Here is a 15045-nt window from a genome sequence, read left to right on the forward strand (position 1 = left end):
AAAGTGAAAGAGACAACATTTTAGGATTAATATAATAAAAGTAAGAAGTGTGCTAAGGGGGATCCCTGGGTGGAGCAGCGGTTTAGCGCCTGCCTTTGGCCCAGGGCATGATCCTGGAGACCCGGGATCGAATCCCACGTCGGGCTTCTGGTGCATGGAGCCTGCTTCTCCCTCTGCCTGTGTCTCTGCCTCTCTCTCTCAATCTCTCTCTCTGACTATCATAAATAAATTAAAAAAAAAATTAAAAAAAAAAAAAAAGAAGTGTGCTAAGAAGACTCTTAAAGGTTGACCATAGTCCATGTCCCAGCTAAGAACTAATCACTGAGAGAACTAGGAGTTATACATTGTCTTAATTTGGGTGTGTATTAGCTAAAATTTTGGATACATTAGCAGAGTCATCTGGGATACATATACAACATTTAGTCTCAATGTTGTCACAATAGTTTCCTTTTTGATTTGCAGTCAGGATATCAAGGGCTATTAGGTTTTGGAGTGCCACTTTTCAAATTTGTGAGTGACTTTGTGTTGGGTTTTGTTAAAGGTGGCTGCTGTATGCTTGACTAGTTTTTATGTAATTTTTATGTCAATAGAGTTGGCTCTCAGGACAGTATGGCTAAGGAAAAAAAAAACATTAAGAAGCTTTCTTTCTTCACCTGATGTCTAATCTTAACACTATCCTAATTATGAGAAATTGCTGGCAAGCAGAAGATGATTTGTCTTGGGGAGATAAGGGCATCCCCACATGCATTCTTTAATCTAGTTAAAAGGAAAGTAGGGTACCACTAAACACCTGGGTGTCTTAGTCTGTTAAACATCAGGCTCTTGATTTTGGTTCAGGTCATGATCTCAGGGTCTTGAGATGGAGCTGTGTTGGGCTCTGCTCTCAGCAGGGAAGTCTGCTTGAAGATTCCCCTCCACCCCCTCCTTCTCTCTCCCTCTCTCACTCTGCCCCTCCTCCTGTTCTCACGTTCTCTCTCTTTTTCTCCCTCTCTCAAATAAATACTTTAAAAAAAAAAAAAGGAAAGTGGGGGTGTCTGTTATCTGTACAAGTTGATAGCTAACCTCATAGAGTTAGGTATGCTTTGACTTTTAAGGAATTTTGTCATCTTAGCCACATAGAATCTATCAAGGTGATTATTGAGTTATGCAGTTGTTGGGGAGTCCAAGAAACACACAAGTTTCAGCAGTGGCTTGGGAATATTCCTTAAAGTCCCCATCCTGAGGCACACTAACCAGATATTTGGCTCCAATTATCATAGCCATTAACCCAGAAAACGAATGATGGTGAAAACCCTACATACAACAAGAGTCAGACAACATTCATCCAGTTCTCTCAAGATATATTTCAGATTTGACACACAAAAGAAGAAGCAAACAAAGAGGAGACAGATGACTCAGGAAAAACAAAGGGAGGCATGTACAGGATCTTGGCATCAACCTATTTACAAGAGAAACAAAGGGAGGGTGTACAAAGAGAACAGGAGAGAACATAGGTAAGGTTATAGATTAACAGTAGAAGGGTTTGAGACAGCTGAGCTGGTGGTGGGTTGAGGGGTAGAGGGTAAGGAGAGGAGTGTCTTTAGGCTAGAAGACTAAAGGGCAGATTAGCATTTTGGCACAGGGCCATAAAGGCATGACTGTATGAAATTTTGATTCATTTTCCTTGACACTTACAAAAAGTCTAATTGCTAAATAGTATTAAAGTTTAAGGGCCCATTAATGGATCCCCCTCCCCCTTTTTAATCATCCTCCAGAGAATATTGAGGCCAGGCATTATTATAGAAGAAGATGAAGCACTTCTTTAAATCCTGTTGTCCAAATTGACTTCAATGTGTTATGAGACAGCCCAGAGGGAATCCTTTGAGATTGAGGGAGTTGATCTGGTAGTCAATTCCTACAAAACAAGGAGAGTACATTAACTACCTAAGAGTCCATTTACCAAAATCTCCCTTGACTTTGAATAGTATACTGTCAGGAATATTGCCAAAATTTCCTGGTGTTCATAGTGGCTTGGGGCATTTCTCTTTCTTGATCACTTTGGCACCTTTGTACTACCTGAGAAGGGATGCTGACCTCCCTTTGCTTCCCCATTATGTTCTAGACTACAGCAGTTGCTGGTGAATGGACTGAATTGCTACAGAGATTGGGACTGCCTCTTTCCATTTTGGGGGAGCGAATATGTTTGGTGACCAGTAATAATACCCTCTGAAAGCCTCTGGATCTAGTATTAATTAATGATGTAGAGGTCTTGGCCTTTGTTAAGAGCAGCAGCTATTTTATATTAAGCATTGTATAGTACTTTAATTCTGAGAGCAGGACCGAGAATGCCTAACAGCCCATGGATAAGGACAAATGAGATACATGAAAAAAATGAAAGTATGGAACTCCTATCTGATACAGGCAAGTGTCTCATGAGCTCTATCCATGATCCAGTCCCAAGGGAATGGTCCTCCATTGGGTGAGTGCCCCAACTGGTCTCTTTCAGGAAGCACATGGTCAGACATAACTTGGATTTTATGTTCATTGAGGGGTCACACAAGGTTATTTAAGAGGAAACCTTACATGGGAGTCTTGGGAATGGTGGTCATCCTAATGACAAATGTGGCTGTCCTCTGACTGACAAGAATATATGTGTTAAAAGCACAGGAAAAAGTAGGAGAGTCTGATTTCTGAGCCCAAAGCCATTATGGCCAAGGTAATAGTGCTAAGCTGGGTGACAGTATTCTATCTGCCCATAGTGTAGCCACAGGCAGGAGGCTCTCTCCTGAACACTTGGGTGAGACATATTCTAAAGATGTGTTCTGAAGGGTCATACTATTCAGGACACCTCTGAGAAAGGGAAAAGAACAGGTAAGAAACGAAGACTGGGGTAAAGATGACTTACCAAATTGCAATGAGGCTCTTGGATTTACTCTGTAATCCCCATACAGGGCCACCAAAAAATGTGGGATCTTTCAGCACAATAGCCAAGAAGGAATTCTTGAGACATTTTACTGTGCAGCTTAGCAAGTCTATTTAAGTAGCATGGGGCCAAACCTGTGGGCAGAGAGGGCTGCACTTTTGCTGTATAAAGCTGGTAGTTATATGCGTAGTGCTCAAGGGGGAGGGGATATGCTCAAGGGGGAGGGGACATGCAAGGAATATTAGATCATAAATATCTTCGAGTTTTTACTTGTAAAACTACTTTTGCAAGGTTTCTATGGTGCTTATCATTCAATTTGATATTAACTATTGGCGAAATTCACAGGCAGTCATGAGACCCCTTAAGAATGTAGCAACCGTGGGCAGCCCAGGTGGCTCAGCAGTTTAGCGCCGTCTTTAGCCCAGGGCCTGATCCTGGAGTCCCAGGATCAAGTTCCTTGTGGGGCTCCCTGAATGGAGCCTGCTTCTCCCTCTATGTCTCTGCCTCTCTCTCTCTCTCTCTCTCTCTCTCTGTCTCTCATGAATAAATAAATAAAATCTGAAAAAAACAAAATGTAGCAACCAGCACTTATTTGATCCTTATTGAAATTATGCAGGCTATAGGTCAGCCTTCTGGGTTAAAGGTGAACATTTTTCTGTTTGTATCTGTCATCAGGAGGACAACTTTGCTTAAAACAATGCAAACTACAGGTTAGCTGGTTAAAGGTTGCATTCTTGGTGGGGTGAATGGGACACAGAGGGGTATTGTTAAAACTTCAGTTAGTTTTGGCAGTAAGTCTTGGTTTGCTGATGTGATGGCTTAACAATAAGTGACTCCATTTTGCTCTTGTGAGTTTTAACAATTCATTAATTCAGGAACAAGGCAGCACCCAATCTAGCAAAAAGAAAGGAGATCCAAGGAACTATACAAAATGAAAGACTTCTAGGCAGAAGGGAGTGAGAACAAGAAAATTTTACTAGACAAAAAGCAATTTGTTTTTTTCAGCTACCTTTCTTTAGGAGATGGGGAGGGTCTAATTAGGCAGATTACCTACATAGTACTGATCAGGCCATTCCTGATTGATTAAATATTTCATTTCTGGGAAAGCCGAATCTGTAATTAAATGTTGGTTTGGTGATGTAGGTCTTGGTATAAGTTACTCCAGTTTAGGCTTGTCATCTTTTTAACGCCTCCTAAATCTAGGTTATATGCAGATTTTGTTAGTTTAATCATTTTGTAATTCCCTGTTTACTTTTCTTTTGTCTCCTCTAGATTATGAGCTACCCAAAAGCGAGAGTACTTTTACTTTCATATCATCAGAACCTGGTACTATAGCAGACATATTCTAGGAACTCAATACATTTTAATGACTATTTATCATAGTTGTATGTCTCCAACTCTGTTCTTTTTTTCATAGTTTTTGCCCTAAATGTTATGATAGTACCTCATATGATAACTTTGCCTCCAACCTCACCCTTTCTCCTGTCCTTATTTTACATTCTTCTTTTAATGTTTATTGTACTTTTGTTTCTGTCCCACTGCTTGTCCAACTTTCTAGGACACTAATTTGTCCCATCACTTGACCATATTATTAAAACACTTGAGTAGTTCTCCCATTGCCTACAGTTTGAATTGTAAGTTGCTAAGCATGATTTTGGAAACAGATTGAATCAGTCTTTTCTCTTTGGCACTATCCCGTGCCAACAGCCTTCTACCTTTAGCCCTAGTAAGAATTAATCACTTGTTATTGTATATGTGCCTTTATCTGTGCTCTTCTCCCCCCGCTGGAATCTTAGTTGCCTGATACTTCAAACCTTAGTTGCTTCTTCCAGAAAGCTCCCTCTTCATCTCTGATAAATTTGCTTCTAGGGGAGTTTGGGTAACTTAGTGGGTTAAGCTTCTGCCTTCAGCTCAGGTCATGATCCTGTGGTCCTGGGATCAAGCCTGACATCCAAGCTCCCTGCTCAGTGGGAAATCTGCTTCTCCATCTGCTCCTCCCTATCCCTTCTGCTCACTCTCTCTCTCAAATAAATAAATAAAATGTTTTTAAAAATTCACTTCTGGGATCCCTGGGTGGCGCAGCGGTTTAGCGCCTGCCTTTGGCCCAGGGTGCGATCCTGGAGACCCGGGATCAAATCCCACGTCGGGCTTCCGGTGCATGCAGCCTGCTTCTCCCTCTGCCTATGTCTCTGCCTCTCTCTCTCTCTCTCTCTCTGTGACTATCATAAATAAATAAAAAAAATTAAAAAAATCACTTCTGTTGTACAATAATTTGTCTGTGTTATCTTTTCTGTTAGATTGGACTTCTTGAGGCCTATGACTGTTTCATATCCACTTCTGCTTTTTGAATGCTGTTGGAGTGAACTGAATGCCTGTAGTTATGGTATAAGTATTACTTGAAATGGAACTTAAATTTTAAGAAAAATGATGCTTTCAGGAATTTTAGGAAAATGATGTTAGTTTTTAAAATATAATCCAAAATGATGAGATTTTTATTTATAGAAGGACTGTTAGATAATTTAAAATGATTCTGATTTCTTTCTGTTGAATGTTCTGGGAAAATATGAAGAAGATTTTGATCCATAATGTAGTCCTTTTAAAAATAGAGTTAATTATTAGAACATTCTAGAGCATACTATATTTCCATGTTCATGTCATCCTACCTCTTACTTGTTGTCAAGTAAGGGAGAGAAAGTGGTGAAGTAGGGAGGAGGAGAGGAAGAATTGGGAAAGGGAGAAGGAAGAGGGGTAGGTTGTGTGTATGTGTGTGTGAGTGAGAGAGAGAGAGAGAGGTTTATTCTTTAGTGTGCAGACTTTTAATCTCTCTGCTTTTTAATATGGATGCATAGCCCTTGTCTTCAGAAATTTCTGAATTCTTTGGCAATTCTGCAAATAAACTTATTTGCTTATTTCTTCCTTCTCCTACCTCCTTCTCTGGTGGTCTAGTTCAGCCATCAGTATTTCTGTTACTTTAAGGACTTTAATATATTATGGATATTTTTCACCAAAAATAGGGTTCTTGAGGGGCAGCCTGGGTTGCTTAGCGGTTTAGTGCCGCCTTCAGCCCAAGGCCTGATCCTGGAGACTGGGGATCGAGCCCCACGTCGGGCTCCCTGCATGGAGCCTGCTTCTCCCTCTGTGTCTCTGCCTCTCTCTCTCTCGGTCTCTCCATGAATAAATAAATAAAATCTTAAAAAAAAAAAAAAAGATTCTTGTGAGTGTATTGTCATTTTACTGTAAAGAACAGAGATGAACTTTAAGTCTTTTGTATTGAAGCAGAAGTTAAAATGGTCAACATATTTTTAATGTAAAAATTGTATAAATTAAGATGTTCAATTTTTTTTACATTAGGAAACAACAGTATAATTAAAATGGGAAAGAATTGGTACATCTGGAAGGTGCTTAGAGAATGAGGGAAAAAAAAGCAGCTACACTGTAAGCGCCAAAAGAGAATGGTTTGTATCTTTTGTATGTTTCTGTTTGCTTTGCATTGTATACACAGTGCCTAGCATAGTATAAGGTAGTGTGTGGTTAACCAGTAGTTACTGGAAAAACATAATAGGTAATTTTTATCATTGGAGATAAAAGTGCATCTAAGAAATATGCTGCCTTTTTGCTTGGCTTCAGTATTTTGATCCTGCTTTCCTTCTCCATTTCACCTTATAAAGCCTGATATGAAAATTACCAAAATAAAACACAGCCTTCTGATTTTGTCTCCTGTTTGTTTATATTACTTCTGTAGTTGTTACATGTTTATTTGGCTCATTAAAATTGGGAGTTAATTTATGTTTTTGACCATTACCCAGTACATTGTTAGTGCATGGAAAGCTTTTATTGTTAATAAACCTTGAGATCAGCCTTATTAATTTCAGCTGATAATTTCGACACGCCTATAAAAAAATTAACTCTAGAATAGTGTAAATAACAGACCATACTATCTTTTGTGAAGGTTATTATGTTCACATCTCATACTTTTCATTGAATAGTATGGATGTATTATATGAAAAATATGAATTGTTTTTGTATTGAATATGAACACTTCTTTTTTAAGCTAAGACTACAAGGTTAAGTTATGAGGAGATTTTATCCTTAATGGTATCACAGAAACATTTAACTTCTTAATAATTAAGAAACAATGCTGCAACCTTGATTCAGTTTTCAAATATATTTGTGGTTGCTAATTAACTTACTTTTCATCATTAATTCATAAGAATACTTAAATATTAAGTAATATTTATTTAATATTTAAGTAATGTCTACGCTCCATTTGGGGCTTGAACTGACATGCTCTATCAACTGAGCTAGCCAGGTGCCCCCAAAATTACTCCTTAGGTAACAAATAATTTAAATATTTAAAGTATTAAAATAATTCCCTATTAGGCAGTTTTTTCAAAGAAGTATTAGTAAGGTAAACGTAGACAATTATTTTAAAACTAAGGTGATACCCACCAGATGGTGCTATTTTGCCGGTTTTGTTTGTGCAATTACAGAGTATGAATGAATACAGAACTAAAAAGTGTATGGAGGATCTTCTAATATTTTTAAGGCATACTTTGGGGATAGAAGAACTAACTCAGTGGAAAGTATTCAAACACAAACTTATATATATGGGGACACCCGGGTGGCTCAGTGGTTGAGTGTCTGCCTTTGGGTCAGGGTATGATCCCGGACTTGCGGGATCAAGTCCCACATCAGGCTCCCTGCATGGAGCCTGCTTCTCCCTCTGCCTGTGTCTCTGCCTCTCTCACTCTGTCTCTCATGAATAAATAAATAAATCTTTAAAAAAAATTTATATTCAGTACCAAATTTTATCTTAAAGGTAAAAACTATTGGCTAGAGTTACATGCCAGAGAAACTTCTATTTAATCTAAAATTAAGTAGATATACTTAAGGTTGATATAATGTAAATCCTATTAACTATCATAATTCCATATGCATAAACATGTATTTCTAAAAGGGATTGTTTATTACCAAAATTTATGTTTTAGTTTTCCTTACATTTTCAAGTAAACAATATTATTATCTGTGTTATTTACAAATTAAGGAATTATATTGATTTTGATCAAAATTATTTTATGTCATCTTGAAATTTTCCAAATAAAGGAGAGAAAATTACACTTGAATTCATTATTTTTACAAAAGAAAAGGATGACTCTTCTAAATTAATTTGTATATTAGAAAGAAAATAATATGTTGTACACTGTTCAATTAGATGCTACAATTGAATGACTGTCCATTATAGGCTAGCAAATGAAATACACTTTTCAGTGAAGTACAAATGATTCAGCTAGTATTCCTAGGATTCTAGTCTACTTAATTTTTCTCATCTTATTATCTCTTCTGTTTTTATTTGTATCTGCCCATGAAATTGAAGTATGAAAGTATGTAGGTGCTGTTGTAACAATTTACAAAAGTCATTATTGATCAACAATGATTTTATTGGAATGTGTGAAATTAGAGATTGAAGTTGCTTTTATTTCTTAAATTTGATTTTTTTCTTTGGTGAGATACACGTGTTACTTTGAATTCAGTGAATGAAACATCTCACTAAAGGCTAGTAAATATAGATAGATTTTCTTGTATTCCTAAACTTTGTGAATAGTTTAATCATAATTATGTTATCATCTTCATAATACTCTTAAGATTATGAACCATCATATTGCTTTATCTTATAACATTTGTCTTTTTTTCTTTTAGTTTTGGAATCCTTTAGATCTCACCTGTAAGAGTATAAAGTTCTTCCTGCTTTAGTTTCTCTCATTCCGCTTAGAACAGTGCTTTACATATAGTAGATGATCAGTATATATTTATTACATAAGGAGTAATTTTGGGGGCACCTGGCTGGCTCAGCTCAGTTGGTGGTGGAGCATGTGACTTGATCTTGGGATCATCAGTTCAAGCCCCACATTGGGTCTACGTAGAGATTACTTAAATAAATAAATAAATAGGATAAAAGAGTAGTTTTGTTATGCTAAATATTATTAGAAGTATTATAATACAAAGGAAATCATTTTGATAGCTTTTCCTCTGTAGGAATTTCATAGTAACAAATAGTATTCTATATTCTGTTTTAATCTTCTTTTCTGAGATGGCTTTTTATAGTTAGCTTAAAAAGGGTCATCTCCCTGAAATATCTCAGAGTCATAATAGTGATGCATACTATCAAAGTGAAGTTAGGCGTATTGTCATTTAAAAAAAAATCAATATGGTGTCATGTGGATCTTGAGAATTACAGATGATCTAGTGTGGTACAGAGCTTCTTGGGAGGGTTCATAAGACCTTTTGGGGGTCCATGAAGGCAGAACTATTTTCAAAGTGTCCTTTCATTTGTCCTTTTCATTCTCATTTTCTCATGAATAAAGTTTTTTTCTAGAGGTTACATGATATGTGATATTGATTAAATGGGTAAGCGTAGGAGAAGCTAGCTGTCTTATATTAAGCCAGACATTAAAGAGATTTCTAGTAATTATAAAACAATGTTACTCTTCTCACTAAATTTTTTTAGTTTGGAAATACTTGTTTTTCATAAAATATTACTTTGTTGACATTTAATGTTTCTATTATTTAAAAAAATAATAAACATTTAAAAATTTTGTTTTAGTTTTAATGTGGTAACCAGGAGTAGGTCTAAAAGCTCTTTGAAGTACTGAATGCTTTTTGTATAGAGAGGTGTGAGATCAAAGCATATGAGAAATTCTCCTAATTCTTTATCTTCATTTCACCAGTGAGGGTATTCTGAGGCTCAGTGGGGTTAGTTTAGTCAAGTATACTCAGTTGTTTTTGGCGTAGCTGATACTTGCATCACTGACTCTTGACTCCTTTGATTTATTTTAACTGTTTCACTATTTAGATATTCACCAACCTCATACCAATTCTGATCTCCTTAAATTGTTTTTTAGTTAATATTTTACTTTTATTAAGTACATGAACAAATTGGGAACATTGATATGATTTTTCAGCTACAATAAAATTGTGTCTTTTTTTTTTAAACACATGAAATACCTAGTATAACCTTGCTATAAAGTATGAACTTTGTAGTAGGAAAAAGGAATTGATACGTGAAATAGTGTAGCCTTAGTGTCAAAAAAATAAAGTTGAGGGCAAAGAGGTAACCTCTCGTATCTTAGAGACTCTTTTACTACCTTCTTTTTTTTTTTTTTTTTTTTTTTCCCCCCCTTCATCAACAATATAACATTGGTTACAAGCTTCCCTGGACATTTATGGCAGTATACTCAGAGAAGAACAAAGTATCCTATCCTTTGGTTTCAAAAATCAAGAGGATAATGATTGTATATTGCTCTTTTGTTAGCTGTGTATTATTTCTCATGTTGAAACTCATGATTGAGAGGATGGATTCTAAAACATTCTCTTTTTTTTCATGTTGAAGGAATTTAAAACCATGTCAGGAAGCTGAATTGAAAACCTGGATAGTTTTAACTTGGAAGAAAGTGAACCAGGACATATATGATAATCCTCCTTCTTCATTTGAAGAGCTTTCTTCATGTGGAAATGAGATTAGATCTATTGATTTATTTGTGAGACCTCAAGGATAGAAGAACCAATGAGAGGTGGTATAGACTGAATCATTTTAGCTCAATAAAGGAAAACTTTCTAGTAGTAAAGAAATACAAAAATAGGATAAGCTTGTTTTGGAGGTAATGAATTTCCTTTCTCAGGAGCTGTTTAAAATATGGACCAGGGGCAGTCCTGGTGGTGCAGCGGTTTAGCGCCCCCTGCAGCCCTGGGTTGTGATCCTGGAGACCAGGGATCGAGTCCCACATCAGGCTCCCTGCATGGAGCCTGCTTCTCTCTCTCTCTCTCTGAATAAATAAATAAATAATCTTAAAAAAAATAAAGTATGGACCAGATGGATTACCTGGTAGAAATTAACTGGGGTGGCACATGAATCAAGGAGACACAATTAATTCGGTTAAATGACTCTTTTTCTTCCTATTTTTATGTGCTTGCGTATAATTTTTGAAAATAACTTTTAATTTTAAGAGTTTTATTAATTTTTGAAATAAGAGTTAATTTTAAAAAGACGGTTTAGTAGATATATTCTACTCTTATATCAATGAGTCAATAAACCTGAAGACTGGGATGCCTGAGTGGCTCAGTGGTTGAATGTCTGTCTGCCTTTGGCTCAACTCATGATCCCAGGGTCCTGGGATCAAGTTCTGTATCAGGCTCCCCACAGGGAGCCTGCTTCTCCCTCTGCCTATGTCTCTGCCTCTCTCTCTGTGTCTCTCATGGATAACTAAGTAAAATCTTTTAAAAAAATTAATCTGAAGACTTTTACAGATCTGTGATTTTACCATGTGCAATTTAATTGATTTTCCTAAGAGTGTGTATGTATTTTATTTGTTCCTTTCGTTGCTGGCCATTTGAGGAAATGATTGATTGGTAGCAAAAATTTGGAAGAGAAAAGGATGATAAGCACCAGAAAGGAAGATAAAAGTCATTTTAAAAAAGATTTTCATTTTTAAGGAACTTTTTATTTTAAGTAGGCTTCACGACTAACATGGGGCTCAAACTCCCAACCCTGAGGTCTAGAGTCACATACTCGGGGTCCTGGAATTGAACCCTGTGGCAGGTTCGAGCTCAGTGGGAAGTCTGCTTGGGATTCTCTCTCTCTCTCTCTCTCTCCAGCCCCCTGTTCGCACTTTCTCTGTCTCTCTCTCAAATAAATCTTTAGAGAAAAAAGAAAAAAAGAAATCATAAGAATGATGTATGTTATAGACTGATAGTAGTTAAAATTTATTGAGTGCTTGCTATGAAGCTTAGCTAACATGCTAAGTATTTTGCATTTATTATCCTATTTAATTCTCATACCAGTGTATGTTAAATATTACTACTCTTTGGATTTTTAGGAGAGAAGGTATCTTGACCAAGATTTTATAATAAATAAGTGGCTGAATGGGTAGTGAAACAAATGTCAGTAATACTTTACAACCTAGGCTTTTAACCACTATGCTATTTGTCTGTCTTGTAGAACATGAGAGCTGAAATGGATCTGAAGACATCTAGCCCTGACCTATAATTAAATATATGTCATAGCTGAAATCTGTAATTTTTGTCACAATTAACTATCCAGTTTAGTTAATAAAAAGCTTACCCAGCACCATTCATTACTGCTGTTGTCCTTGCAGCAGATCTGGTGTGTGTGTGTGTGTGTGTGTGTGTGTGTGTGTGTGTATGTATGTAGCAGGCTGATCCCTCTACCATGTGAGTTGAGTAATTCCTTATCAGTCTAGTCTAATTATGGTTGTCCTTTTTTTTTTTTTTGTTTTTAAGATTTCACTTGTTTATTCATGAGAGAGAGACAGAGAGAGAGAGAGGCAGAGACATAAGCAGAGGGAGAAGCAGGCTCCATGCAGGGAGCCTGATGCGGGACTTGTTCCCGGGACTCCAGGATCACACTCCAGACTGATGGCGGTGCTAAATCGCTAAGCCACCGGGGCTGCTCTATGGTTGTCCTTTTTTTTTTGTTTAGTTTAGATATAGGCAGATGATTCATATCTGGCCAATGAGACGTGAGGGGAGGTTTAATGAAAAACTGCTGGGAAAGGTTCCACCCACCCCAACCCCCCATTTCTAGATGTTCTCCATCTAAGTGGGTGCTTGGAATTGTGAGAGCTACTTTGTAATCATATGAGGGCTAGTTGAGTATGAAATAAAAACTCTATATAGCAGAGTAAAAAGATGGAGAGAACCTTGATCTTTAGTGTTCTTGTTGAGCTAAATTACCCAATCCTAAATCTACCTTGTTTCATGACTAAATCTTATGTGAAATGGGAGGAAATTTTTTAGGCCATTTTGAATTGGATAGATAAAAAATAAGTAAGTAAGTAAATAAATAAATATTTACAACTGAAAAAAACTGGGGTCTAAAGTATTTATCCTTGACCTGAGATATAATAAAAAAGGTATTGTAAGGCTTGCATTACTATTAAGGTGCACTTAAAATGGGAATAGTAGACAGTTTTATTATCAATGTGCCTAAGTACATTGGGGTATAAGCTAGAAATGATCATGTTCTAGAAAATAGGTATTATATGTTAAAGTAGCAAAGTGTCATTGAGGAAATAAGTTTGATTATTTTGATAATAGCTGAATAGATAAAAGGAATAGGAGACTTTTTCAAATTAGGGTAGGAAATAGATATGGGTTTCATTTGTAGTCCGTTAATAAGTGTCAGGATTCCTCACATAGACCCTTCCAAAGCCCTGAGAGGATTCCAAGCTATGTGTTTACCTAGCTATATTTTTTGAGAGTGAGGTTTGCAAAAGTTAGATATTTTAACCAGTTAATTTTCCCTCTATCATACCGTCATGTTGGGTAGTGTTATAGTGGCCAGAGGCATTTTTGGGATCTGGTTAGGGGGAAGTTTAAAAGGGGATACATTTAAGTGGAATACATGGTTTGCAATTGCTTCTGTGTATTGTTAAGTTCTTACTGTTTCTGGCATAGTAGGACTTGTAGGAATATTTCTTTTTTTAAAAAAAAATTATTTGTGACTAACATGGGTGAGTGAGTCTGCAGGGGCAGGGATAGAAGGAGAATATATTTTTAAAAGAATTAATTAATTAATTAATTAATTATATTGAGTGAGCAGGTGCATGATGAGACGGGGGTAGGGAGTGGTGAACAGAGGGAAAGGGGCAAGCAGACTCCACTGTGTGTAGAGCCCAACGTGTGTCCTGATTCCACAATCCTGAGCTCACCACCTGAACTGAAATCAGTAGTTGGTCACCCAGCCAACTAAGGCACCCAGGTGCTCCGGGAGGGAGACTCTTCATCTGACTCTCAGACTCCATAGTGAGTGTAGAGCCTGATGTAGGGATCATGTGGCCTGAGTTGAAACCAAGACTCAAGTGACTGTACTGCCCAGGTACCCTTCAGGAATTTTCTGTGCTGATGGCTTTGCAATATGTAGTTACAAGGCCATGGGTCTTAGACCAATCTAAATATGTTCTTTGGGTCTAGAACCAGAAATATTTAGGCAGAGGATGTGAAACATGGTTTAAATTTATGTGGAGTCAGAAGCTAGTTTGGAAAATGTTTCTAGCTCTTAGAATTCATAAATGAAAGAAACTTAAGAATTCCTATATAAAAGAAGCTTTATAGGAGTTTTCATAAATCTGACAGCATTCCTAAGAATGTATATGACTTTATCAGTAATAACTTTTAAAGCTGACAAAAACTTTTCTTAACTATCAATAATAAAAACTGACCAAACACAGTAGCAGAAAGACCAAATTCTTTTTATTTTCTTAATATTATAAAATTTTTATGTGAAAAGGCAATCAAAAGTATGCAGCCAGAAATGTAGGAAAATATGAGCATTATAGAAGTTGGTCAAGCAGTTTGTAAAAAAAAAATGCCAATCTTTTTGGAATTTATGGTGTTTGTGGTATTTGTCAGCTTTTAAAAATTTGTAATTTTTTGAGTTTTATTTTCATATTCTAAATAAGTGCTTACCTCACATCTAATTTTGTATCCTTTTCCTTAAAGAGAGTTCCCCAAGTTGTAAAAGATACTGGTCCACAAAACCTAGATCCATTCCTCAAAGGAAACAAAAGATTTGTTTTCTGTAAGTGTTGAAATAGTTAAGTGACAGGTAAGGGAGTCCCACGTTTTAGTATTGTGATAGAAGAAAAATTTGAAAAGAACAGAGATTGGGGTGGGGAGAGGATAGAATAGAATGTAGCCATTTGAACATCTACAATGGACTAAAGTGATAATATCTTAATCCCTTAAAATTTTATCAGATTCCTTCTGGTACATGACTGTGGCAGCCTTGATGATATTTTCTTCATTAATGTTCTTCAGAAATTAGAATGGGAGAGATTTGATGAGGGGAAAGAAGGCCTCCACTGTTTGCCAGCTAATGAAGAACAGACTCACTCCCTATTGTATAATAAAGAATTTGGTTTTTGCCCTGGGTTCCTGGTACGAGCAACTAAAACCCTTGGAATTTCCCTAGTGACAGAGTGTCTTTGTTGTGTACGAGCTACTTGGATAACTGTGCTATCACTGTCATTATGCTAATGAGGTGACTCATGGTGAGCCCTAGGTCACTTGAGGGCAAACTGGTCACCCAGGATGATCAAATCATGTGATTGTTTAGAGGGTTGGGACTT

The 15045-nt window shown here is 36.7% G+C and overlaps 1 protein-coding gene across 12 annotated transcripts in view; it reads left to right on the top strand.

Moving 5' to 3' along the window:
- ADK (adenosine kinase) overlaps window positions 1-15045 on the top strand; it is a 505936-nt gene that overhangs the window by 83710 nt on the left and 407181 nt on the right. The window lies entirely within an intron of this gene.

Source organism: Canis aureus, chromosome 4 (assembly GCF_053574225.1).
Source record: "Canis aureus isolate CA01 chromosome 4, VMU_Caureus_v.1.0, whole genome shotgun sequence".
NCBI classification, from domain to species: domain Eukaryota; kingdom Metazoa; phylum Chordata; class Mammalia; order Carnivora; family Canidae; genus Canis; species Canis aureus.